At 43.2% G+C, this 9,669-nt stretch overlaps 1 long non-coding RNA gene across 2 annotated transcripts; it reads right to left on the bottom strand.

Annotated features, from left to right (window-relative positions):
• Positions 1–1,692: 1,692 nt before the first annotated feature.
• LOC115143643 (uncharacterized) lies at positions 1,693–9,463 on the bottom strand. Of its 2 annotated transcripts, none has more exons than XR_010458603.1 (6): positions 9,245–9,463; positions 5,121–5,828; positions 3,118–3,238; positions 2,936–3,019; positions 2,229–2,341; positions 1,693–2,125 (listed from the first exon to the last, which is right to left on the bottom strand). It is a non-coding gene; the product is annotated as an uncharacterized LOC115143643 (long non-coding RNA). The 2 variants fall into 2 exon arrangements; XR_003865681.2 differs by having other exon boundaries at positions 5,121–5,189.
• Positions 9,464–9,669: the final 206 nt, after the last annotated feature.

Genomic DNA, 9,669 nt, shown 5'->3' with positions numbered 1-9,669 from the left:
CAGATATAAGGGCATGTACGTGATAGGCCTAACTGACTTATATGATTCTGATGGTCACAATGCTTCTTGATAGTGTCATATACCGTAATTTATTAGTCCACGTTAGGTGACACATACTTCTTGACAGTGTTATAAAGTGTATTATTCTTAGTCCAAGTAAGGTGACACAGGATGGTCATAATGTTTCATGGCAGCGTCAGCTGGGACTGCCCAGGGGGAGGTTCTGATTGACATGTGTACTATGGTGCTTTGAGTTGGTTGGGACCTCTCCAGAGCACTGACAAATAAACAATGATTCCTTTAAGATTGACTTGTGTCCCTGCGCAATAATATCCATGACAAAAGTACAACTGGAGTTTATATATTTTGGAGAATCTCTTATAAAAGGGGTTAAAATAATGTATAGAAACCCTAGGTGTAAAATAGTAAATAATGGCTACTTCTCAGAAAGTTTTAAACTGTCAAGAGGAGTAAAATAAGGTTGTCCACTATCGGCATATCTATTTATTATGGCCATTGAAATGTTAGCTATTAAAATCAGATCCAACAATAATATCAAGGGATTAGATGCTGATGATTCATGTTTTCTTTTAAATCCACAACTTGGGTCCCTTCACACAGCCTCATAGAGGATCTAGCAAATTTTTGTAAACTCTCTCTCTACATATTGGATCACAAAAGAATGGTATGATGGGGATGTTTATATACTCGGTATACAGTGGTTTGTCCTTTAAAAGTTGCAACGTACTGCAGCACAGCTTGTGTGGTGCCACAGAATTACGTTATTTAAGTGCCAACCACTGGTACCATTAATGTTAGTTTGTTAGTGCTAGTTTGACCACCAGAGGGCATCTTTAAGAAGCATTTGATAGCCTTCAATAGTGGCTGTACTAGAGAATTTACAACTTTTTTTTGCAAGAACAGGGTATATGGGACTGATTTTAAGAAATGTTGCTAAATTAATTAGATTAATATTATGGTGTTTCTATTTCAAGAAATACATGGTGCTGTACAACAGCAGTAGGCTACTGTGCTGGGCTAAAGAATTCCAGTGTCGTGCGGGCATGCGGGAGACCGGGGTTGAATTCCCCAATGGGGAGGAAGGTGTAGGCTGTCCTCGTAAATAAGAATGTGTTCTTAACTGATTCCATATGTGTTATTTCATAGTTGTGATGTATTCACTATTCTACAATGTAGAAAATAGTAAAAATAAAGAAAAACCCTGGAATGAGTAGGCGTGTCCAAACTTTTTGCTTAATTCATTTGATTAATATTATGGTGTTTCTACTCCAAGAAAAACGTGACGGTAGGGAGTGGAACGGAAAATATGGCGCTGTACAACGTGACGGTAGGGAGTAGGCTACAGTGCTGGGCTATTTAGCTAAATAATGCCAGTTTTGTATAGCAGTAACAGAAATTTTGGTGACCTTATTTGACCCTTTCTGCTGTTTCTGAGACACAGGCGATCCCTCCTTGGGGCACTACTTGATTGAATAAATAAAACACTAAACAATCACAATACAGTAACTATTGGTCACTCTATTATTATTATTATTATTATTATTATTATATGTATTCATTATAGAATTGTGTCAGTTATTAATGTTGAACCTTTCAACTTTCAGCAGACTTCCTTCTGGTCACACATTGCATTAGGAGAGATATCCAATAAACCAAAGACATTACTTTAACTGTGAATGTACTTTATTACAGATATTTTCCTAAAATAAAGTGGAGCATACATACATTAAACAAGTTATTGCAATTTATTTACATTGGGTGTAGTGTGTGTCTGTGTGAGAGGGAGGCATGTTTTTCAACTCAGAAAAATGTACACAGAATTTCCTAAAACTGTACACATAGTATTTTATAATATTTAGAGTAATTATGCAGACATTGATAATGGATATATAGGAGTAGATATCTCCAATCCTAAAATAAAATGGAGCAAACATTAAATAAGCAAGCAATTACAACGTATTTACATTGTGGATAAAGTGTGTGTGTGCGCGTGTTGTTTTATTTTTCCTTGTCAGCCACCCATCTCTGCTTTGTCAGTCTTGAAAGGCCCAGTGTATGCACTTCTGGGTGAGGTTGTCAGGCAGTGGTGGAGTGCATGGCAGATCTGAAAGAGAGATGCAAAGTGACAGTAAGTATACAGCTCAACAACATGTCTGTGTGTACATCTGTTGGTGTGGGTGAGCATATGCAATATATTTCTGAATTACCTGTATCCATCTGGGAATCCTCAAAAGTTTCTCCCTTCACAGCCAGTGGAGTAGAAACTGGTGCAGCCGGTAAATTTAAATACTACAGCAGTGGACTGCTGGGCATGGCAGATCTAAAAGACAGAGGCACAATTTTCTTAACTGACAATAATCATACAACTAAATAGACAATGACTGTAAGGCCTAGATTCAATCAGCACAGGCATTAACTGGCGATAGCCGACACCCGCATAGCTGATGTTTTTGGTGGTGTCTGAGGTGTAACTGTGTTGGATCTGTCAAATCGGTAAGCAGCAGTTCTTGATCATTGTCACAAAACTACACCCGTCCTACTCGCGTTACAAGTTCAGAACGAGAAAGTGTAGGTTATAGAAATAATGACGCTCAAATTCAAAATCCTTAAACTAAATAATGAGGACTTCTATCAGCCTAATCGAGGTGTAGATTACATCTCAAATTCCAGTGTTCTAACTTGTAAACAGGGCTGCATGAGATTTCTGTTAAAACGACTCAGTTTCTACCAATGGCAATGTCCGCTTTAGGTATAATGCCAGGAGCCACTTGTGAATTTGACAGCTCTAACACAGTTCCACCTCAGACACCGCCAAAACAACCGCTATGTGGATGTTGGCTAAAGCAGATGTGATTGAATAGAGCCCCAAGTGAGGGAGAGTGTGCATGTGTGTATACATGCATGTGATAATTACCTGTGTCACCTGTCGTGGCCGGTGTATCAGATGCAGACGACTGCAGCTGTGAAGATTGTGGTTGAGCTAATAGGGGTGTCAGATCTAAAAGAGAGAGGAACAATGTTCTTAAGTTAAAATAATTATACAACAAAACAGAGTGAATGATTGAGTGAGTGTGTATACGTGTGTTTGATAAATACCTGGACCACATCACACCGCTTCAGGTCTACAAGCCTCTGGAAGTTCCAACGTGCCACTCCAGGCCTGGAACAGCTTGGTGGAAAGACGGTTACCTGTCACCCACCGAGCAGGTTGGCAGATCTGAAAAATAGGCACAATTTTAATGACAAAGCCTTGACTACACACTAACCTAAACAGAACAAACTATGGGAGGCGCACAGTCGTACATAGAGCCATGACTACTATCAAGTAACTTGTGCAAGCAGTAAAATTAAATTTCAAAAACAGATAAAAATACACCTTATGGAACAGCGGGGACTGTGAAGAGACACATGCATACAAACGATGACATACACACTGTATACACACGTAGTAGAGTTGTGGCCTGAGGGAATAGACTTAATGTGTTGTGAATGTATTGTAATGTTTTTAAAATCGTATGACTGCCTTAATTTTGCTGGACCCAAAGAGGAGTAACTGCTGTCTTGGCAGCAGCTAATGGGGATCCATAATAAATACAATACAACAAATGAAGTAAGTTTGTGTGTGTGTATCTGGCAACACACGCAGCAGACTTCATTTTCCCAACTGCTTGTTGTACTTGCCATTGCCATCTGATGTGTGTGTGTGTGTTCTGTGTTATTATGACATAGAAGTGTCAAGTTGAAAACATCCTTGTAGTAGGCCATTCAGTGATTAGCTTGTGAAAAATTACTATCAACAGTGTACAGTAAAAAGGATATCAAATATTCAGATCTGGATTGACAACTAGGCTAAATCATGTGAAGTTACAAACCTCTAGGACTTAATCTACACTCAAGTTAAATAAAGGATGCAGGACATGAGCTCTAGGACCATGCCTCAGGACTATCTGGCCTGACAACTCCTGGCTGTCCCTGTCTCCAGTCCACCTAGTCGTGCTGCTGTCTCTGCTGTTTCTGTCTGCAGCTATGGAACCCTGACCTGCTCAAGGCTCACCGGAGGTACTAACTTGTCCCAGACCCACTGTTTGATCCTGTCTTTCTCTGTCTCAACCTCTAAATGCTCAGCCATGAAAAGCCAACTGGCATTTACTCCTGAGGTGCTGAACTATTGCACCCTCTATAACCCTCTATTATTTGACACTGCTGGTCATCTATGAACGTTTAAACATCTTGAAGAATAATCTGGCTAAATGGCTGTACTCTTATATAATCTCCACCAGCACAGCTAGAATAGGACTGGCCACCCATCAGAGCCTGGTTCCTCTAGGTTTCTTCCTAGGTTCCTGCCTTTCTTGTCACACCGTGATCTGTTTCACCTGTCCATGTGATGGTCTTCACCCCCTCCCGGTGTTGCTTATATTCCCTGGTATATTTGTCCCTGTGTTTCCTGTCTCTCTGTGCCAGTTCGTCTTGTATGTCTTTCAAGTCAACCAGCGTGTTTTCCCGTACTCCTGCTTCTATTCCCTTTTTGCTAGCCCTCCTGGTTTTGATCCTTGCCCGTTTTCTGGACTCCGTACCCGCCTACCTGACCATTCTGCCTGCCACTCTGTACCTCCCGGACTCTGAACTGGTTTTGACCTTTTGCCTGTCCACGACCACTCAAAACCCTTTTGGATTGATCAATAAATATCAAAGACTCAAACCATCTGCCTCCGGTGTCTGCATCTGGGTCTCGCCTAGGGAGTTTTTCCTAGCCACTGTGCTTCTACGTCTGCGTTGCTTACTCTTTGTGGTTTTAGGCTGGGTATCTGTATAAGCACTTTGACAACTGCTGATGTAAAAGGGGCTTTATAAAATACATTTGATAGGTTGCCCTTATATTTCTAGGGAGTTTTTCCTAGCCACTGTGCTTCTACGTCTGCGTTGCTTACTCTTTGTGGTTTTAGGCTGGGTATCTGTATAAGCACTTTGACAACTGCTGATGTAAAAGGGGCTTTATAAAATACATTTGATAGGTTGCTTGTATATGCTTCTTTTCATGTCAATAACTCTAAATATGACACTGAGTTGTCTTACATTTCCTCAATAGGAAGTTGTACCTTAAGCCACCACTTTTTCCTGGTCTTTCCAGTTGGCGATAGGGGGCTTCAAGTTTGGGAATGGAGGGCCTAGAGAATTGGAATATTAACAATAATTAGCGTCCACATTTATGAATGAAATTCAATATGGGTTAGCTGTGTATCTCATCTGATTGAGAATTACTGGTGATATGCCATATGTCTTTCTTTTGAAAATCTGCCACAAAACCACACAATTTGCTAAATTGTAATTACTTTGCTACTATGGCCTATTTATTGCCTTACCTCCTTACTCCATTTCAACACACTGTATATAGATTGTTCTATTATTATTGACTGTACAGTTGTGGGCAAAAGTTCAGAGAATGACACAAATATGAATTTTCACGTTTTCAAGTCTGCTGCCTCAGTTTGTATGATGGCAATTTGCATAAACTCCAGAATGTTATGAAGAGTGATCAGATGAATTGCAATGAATTGCAAAGTCCCTTTTTGCCATGCAAATGAACTGAATCCCCCCCAAAACATTTCCACTGCATTTCAGCCCTGCCACAAAAGGACCAGCTGACATCATGTCAGTGATTCTCTCGTAAACACAGGTGTGAGTATTGACGAGGACAAAGCTGGAGATCACTCTGTCATGCTGATTGAGGTCGAATAACAGACTGGAAGCTTCAAAAGGAGGGTGGTGCTTGGAATCATTGTTCTTCCTATGTCAATCATGGTTACCTGCAAGGAAACACATGCCATCATCATTGCTTTGCACAAAAAGGGCTTCACAGGTAAGGATATTGCTGCCAGTGAGATTGCACCTAAATCAACCATTTATCGGATCATCAAGAACTTCAAGGAGAGCGATTCAATTGTTGTGAAGAAGGCTTCAGGGCGCCTCAAGAAAGTCCAGCAAGCGCCAGGACCGTCTCCTAAAGTTTATTCAGCTGCAGGATCGGGGCACCACCAGTACAGAGCTTGCTCAGCAATGGCAGCAGGCAGGTGTGAGTGCATCTGCACGCACAGTGAGGCAAAGACTTTTGGAGGATGGCCTGGTGTCAAGAAGGGCAGCAAAGAAGCCACTTCTATCCAGGAGAAACATCAGGGACAGACTGATATTCTGCAAAAGGTACATGGATTGGACTACTGAGAACTGGGGGCGGGGGTAAAAAATGGTACCAACACATCCTCTGAAAGCAAATTCTCCCAACCATCCAGGAACAGTTTGGTGACGAACAATGCCTTTTCCAGCATGATGGAGCACCTTGCCATTAGGCAAATGTGATAACTAAGTGGCTCGAGGAACAAAACATCGATATTTTGGGTCCATGGCCAGGAAACTCCCCAGACCTCAATCCCATTGCGAACTTGTGATCAATCCTCAAGAGGCGGGTGGACAAGCAAAACCCCACAAATTCTCCAAGCATTGATTATGCAAGAATGGGCTGCCATCAGTCAGGATGTGGCCCAGAAGTTAATTGACAGCATGCCAGGGCAGATTGCAAAGGTCTTGAAAAAGAAGGGTCAACACAGCAAATATTGACCCAAGTAATTGTCAATACAAGCCTTTGACACTTATGAAATGCTTGTAATTATACTTCACTATTCCATAGTAACATCTGACAAAAATATCCAAAGACACTGAAGCAGCAAACTTTGAACATTAATATTTGTGTCATTCTCTCAACTTTTGGCCATGTCTGTACTTTTGTTTATTCCACGTGTTGTTTTTTGTCACACTGCTTTGTTTTATCTGGGCCAGGTCGCAGTTGTAAATGAGAACTAGTTCTCAACTGGCCTACCTGGTTGAAATAAATAAAATTAAAATTATATCTAGTGAGAATGCACACAACCATTAGCTTAATTTACCAAGTCAACAATTACATTTTGTCAAGGGACCCAACGAATACCAACGGCGCTACCCTACTTCACCCCATATCAACTGTAAGGAATTGCTATTTCGTATGCAGGTGACTAACTTACTGCTAATTACATGGCTACAACTCACAGTAAAGCCTGTGGGGTCCCCTACAGGATAGCTCCCACATTACACACATAATCTCCTATGTAACCGAACACTGTGTGCCCGAAGAAGATCCTACGATGACGGACAGACAACTGAGCCAATGGCGGAAGACTACAGACTACAACCAGCTGAACCTACACTCGATCCCTCCGATGTCAACAACTACAGACCAGTATCCCTTCTTTCTTTTCTCTCCAAAACTCTTGAACGTGCCGTCCTTGGCCAGCTCTCCCGCTATCTCTCTCAGAATGACCTTCTTGATCCAAATCAGTCAGGTTTCAAGACTAGTCATTCAACTGAGACTGCTCTTCTCTGTATCACGGAGGCCCTCCGCACTGCTAAAGCTAACTCTCTCTCCTCTGCTCTCATCCTTCTAGACCTATCGGCTGCCTTCGATACTGTGAACCATCAGATCCTCCTCTCCACCCTCTCCGAGTTGGGCATCTCCGGCGCGGCCCACGCTTGGATTGCGTCCTACCTGACAGGTCGCTCCTACCAGGTGGCGTGGCGAGAATCTGTCTCCTCACCACGCGCTCTCACCACTGGCGTCCCCCAGGGCTCTGTTCTAGGCCCTCTCCTATTCTCGCTATACACCAAGTCACTTGGCTCTGTCATAACCTCACATGGTCTCTCCTATCATTGCTATGCAGACGATACACAATTAATCTTCTCCTTTCCCCTTCTGATGACCAGGTGGCGAATCGCATCTCTGCATGTCTGGCAGACATATCAGTGTGGATGACGGATCACCACCTCAAGCTGAACCTCGGCAAGACGGAGCTGCTCTTCCTCCCGGGAAGGACTGCCCGTTCCATGATCTCGCCATCACGGTTGACAACTCCATTGTGTCCTCCTCCCAGAGCGCTAAGAACCTTGGCGTGATCCTGGACAACACCCTGTCGTTCTCAACTAACATCAAGGCGGTGGCCCGTTCTTGTAGGTTCATGCTCTACAACATCCGCAGAGTACGACCCTGCCTCACACAGGAAGCGGCGCAGGTCCTAATCCAGGCACTTGTCATCTCCCGTCTGGATTACTGCAACTCGCTGTTGGCTGGGCTCCCTGCCTGTGCCATTAAACCCCTACAACTCATCCAGAACGCCGCAGCCCGTCTGGTGTTCAACCTTCCCAAGTTCTCTCACGTCACCCCGCTCCTCCGCTCTCTCCACTGGCTTCCAGTTGAAGCTCGCATCCGCTACAAGACCATGGTGCTTGCCTACGGAGCTGTGAGGGGAACGGCACCTCAGTACCTCCAGGCTCTGATCAGGCCCTACACCCAAACAAGGGCTCTGCGTTCATCCACCTCTGGCCTGCTCGCCTCCCTACCACTGAGGAAGTACAGTTCCCGCGCAGCCCAGTCAAAACTGTTCGCTGCTCTGGCCCCCCAATGGTGGAACAAACTCCCTCACGACGCCAGGACAGCGGAGTCAATCACCACCTTCCGGAGACACCTGAAACCCCACCTCTTTCAGGAATACCTAGGATAGGATAAAGTAATCCTTCTCACCCCCTTAAAAGATTTAGATGCACTATTGTAAAGTGGCTGTTCCACTGGATGTCTTAAGGTGAACGCACCAATTTGTAAGTCGCTCTGGATAAGAGCGTCTGCTAAATGACTTAAATGTAAATGTAAATGTAAACCAATCCGGAGATCCGATCTTCCTAGGGTCAACCTACTTTCTGTGACGTATATAAGGGCTGTGCTGACTGTTTACGCGCTCTCTGCCTGCTGTTCCAACACGAACTAACGGAAGAGCCGTATTTACGTGTACCAGATATTCTCCCTCTGAAATAAACTGTCGCTTGTCGTACAATTTTAACACCTGGTCTGAATCGATCCTTAACCGGCTCACCCTTCTAATATCATTTTATCAACACAACCAACATGCCAACTAGTAGTGACAAGGCTATATTGTTGTCATTCCGTAATACTGTAACGTTGATTTAGCCTACTGTACATCAAATTATTATCCAACTAGCTAGCTAGTGATAGCTTGGCTAGCTCCAAAGAAACAACTAGTGAATGACAACAGGCTTTTTAACAAAATATCTACCTATCTAGCTTGTATGATTGCATGTAAAACAACTCTACAGATGATTACAAAGTTTGAAAGCAAAGTTGATTTACCAGTATGCTACTCTATCGGGAACTAGAGTGAGGCATCACCAGCATGTTAGATATGAAAGTATCTATCCAGCAACAATGTCGAGGTCAAAAACGAAAGAAACTGTTAAACCATGCTGACTTCTTAATATAAGTCAAATCGGACTGAAATAATTCACAGGCTGAACGTACATTTCTATGACTAACTACCTAACATTAGCTTGCCAGCTCAGTGACCAGTGATGAACCTATTCCTGTTTACAGAGTGTGAGTCCCTCCCCCTCCCATGTCCTGCATGGAGAAGCGCCACTGAGTAAACATGTGGCTAGAATTATATTACATCTGGGTTGGTTTACAAACTCCGTTGACAATGCATTGGAAACTGTTTCGGTCCGTTGAGCGAAAGAACCGGGGTTCAATTCCCCACGGTGAGGAAGGAGTAGGCTGTG

This window comes from Oncorhynchus nerka, linkage group LG15 (genome assembly GCF_034236695.1).
Source record: "Oncorhynchus nerka isolate Pitt River linkage group LG15, Oner_Uvic_2.0, whole genome shotgun sequence".
NCBI classification, from domain to species: domain Eukaryota; kingdom Metazoa; phylum Chordata; class Actinopteri; order Salmoniformes; family Salmonidae; genus Oncorhynchus; species Oncorhynchus nerka.
The sequence above is the reverse complement of the archived record's forward strand: the minus strand, read 5'-3'. Positions and strand labels throughout refer to the sequence as shown.